The following is a 2,500-nucleotide window of genomic DNA, read 5'->3' as shown; positions in this document are numbered from 1 at the left end:
ACGCTAGAAGTGGGCGGGGATGTCTCTCTTGTGGCTCACGGGGCTGTTAGGGTGGCACAGAAATCCCTCGGAATGGGAAAACGGGTCATTTTCGTGTCGCCACATTGCATGCGAACCGCATGCAACTTCCAGAGGCATTTGCAGCAGAAATGCATGTGCAGTCAAAAAAAAATTGATATTTTTCACGGATAGACCCCGTGAAACGCTAGAAATTGGCGGGGATGTGTCTCTTGTGGCTCACGGGGCTGTTCGGGTCGCACAGAAATCCCTGGGAATGGGAAAACGGGTCATTTTCGTGTTGCCACATTGCGTACGAACCGCATGAAACTTCCAGAGGCATTTGCAGCAGGAATGCATGTGCACTCAAAAACTTCTATATGTTTCACGGATAGACCCCGTGAAACGCTAGAAATTGGCGGGGATGTGTCTCTTGTGGCTCACGGGGCTGTTAGGGTGGCACAGAACTCCCTCGGAATGGGAAAAGGGGTCATTTTCGTGTTGCCACATTGCATAGGAACGCCATGAAACTTCCAGAGGCATTTGCAGCAGAAAGGCACGTGCACTCAAAAATTTTAATATTTTTCACGCATAGACCCCGTCAAACGCTAGAAGTTGGCGGGGATGTGTCTCTTGTGGCTCACGGGGCTGTTAGGGTCGCACAGAAATGCCTCGGAATGGGAAAACGGGTCATTTTTGTGTGGCCACATTGCATAGGAACGGCATGAAACTTCCAGAGGCATTTGCAGCAGGAATGCATGTGCACTCAAAAACGTCTATATTTTTCACGGATAGACCCCGTGAAACGCTATAAATTGGCGGGGATGTCTCTCTTGTGGCTCACGGGCGCTGTTAGTTAGGGTCGCACAGAAATCCCTCGGAATGGGAAAAGGGGTCATTTTCGTGTTGCCACATTGCGTACGAACGGCATGAAACTTCCAGAGGCATCTGCAGCAGAAATGCATGTGCACTCAAAAACGTCTATATTTTTCACGGATAGACCCCGTGAAACGCTAGAAATTGGCGGGGATGTGTCTCTTGTGGCTCACGGGGCTGTTAGGGTCGCACAGAAATCCCTCGGAATGGGAAAACGGGTCATTTTCGTGTTGCCACAATTGGCATACGAACGGCATGAAACTTCCAGAGGCATTTGCAGCAGAAATGCATGTGCACTCAAAAACGTGAATATTTTTTCACGGATAGACCCCGTCAAACGCTCGAATTTGGCGGGGATGTTTCTCTTGTGGGTCACGGGGCTGTTCGGCTCGCACAGAACTCCCTTGGTCCACCTGATTCGTGCATACAGGCAGCAACTAAAACTCTGTAAACCTGCTGTGAGGACATCTAAACAGTGGACCAGTGAGGCTGTGGAAGATTTGCGGGCGTGCTTAGACTGTACTGACTGGGATATGTTCACGACTGCTACCAATAGTCTGGATGAACTCACAGAGGCTGTGTACATCAGCTTCTGTGAGGACTGCTGTATCCCAACACGTACCAGGGTGAACTTTAACAACAACAAGCCCTGGTTCTCAGCAAAGCTCAAAAGGTTGAGGTTGGAGAAGGAGGAAGCGTTTAGGAGTGGGGATAGAGACAGATTAAAGGAGTCGAAGAACAGGTTTAGCAAAGCGGTGAGAGAGGCTAAACGACTGTACTCAGAGACACTAAAACACCAGTTCTCTACTAACGACGCTGCTTCTGTCTGCCAAAGGGCTCAGGCACATCACCAACTACAAACCCAGAGCGCCCCACACCACTAACGACTCCCGCCTAGCCAACGACCTGAACGAGTTCTACCGTAGATTTGAAAGACAATTGGACTGTCCTGAACCACCCCTTCCCACCCAAGAGGCCCCATCCCCCACCCATACTACAGAAACGACTCTCTCCTTTCAGGAGGGAGAAGTTAATGGGCTTTTCAAGAGGCAGAATCCACGCAAAGCAGCCGGGCCGGACTCTGTCTCTCCAGCCACCCTCAGGCACTGCGCTGACCAGCTGTCTCCGGTGTTCACCAACATCTTTAACACCTCCCTGGAGACATGCCATGTACCAGCCTGTCTCAAGTCCTCCACCATCATCGCTGTGCCCAAAAAGCTAAGGCCAACAGGACTAAATGATTACAGACCGGTCGCCCTTACATCTGTGGTAATGAAGTCTTTTGAGCGCCTGCTCCTGGCACACCTCAAAGCCATCACAGACCCTCTCCTGGACCCCCTTCAGTTTGCCTACAGAGCCAACAGGTCTGTGGACGACGCAGTTAACATGGCCCTCCACTTCACCCTACAGCATGTGGACGCCCCAGCATCCTACGCCAGGATCCTGTTTGTGGACTTCAGCTCTGCCTTCAACACCATCATCCCTGCCCTGCTTCAGGACAAGCTCTTCCAGCTGAACGTGCCCTACTCCACCTGCAGGTGGATCACAGACTTCCTCTCTGACAGGAAGCAGTGCGTTAAGCCGGGAACAGAAGTCTCTGACTCCAGGTCCATCAGCACGGGAACTC

The sequence above is a fragment of the Petromyzon marinus genome, unplaced genomic scaffold (genome assembly GCF_048934315.1).
Source record: "Petromyzon marinus isolate PM22_M1 ecotype Great Lakes invasive population unplaced genomic scaffold, UKy_Petmar_22M1.pri1.0 PM_G_Scaffold_8, whole genome shotgun sequence".
NCBI classification, from domain to species: Eukaryota; Metazoa; Chordata; class Hyperoartia; order Petromyzontiformes; family Petromyzontidae; genus Petromyzon; species Petromyzon marinus.
The sequence above is the reverse complement of the archived record's forward strand: the minus strand, read 5'-3'. Positions refer to the sequence as shown.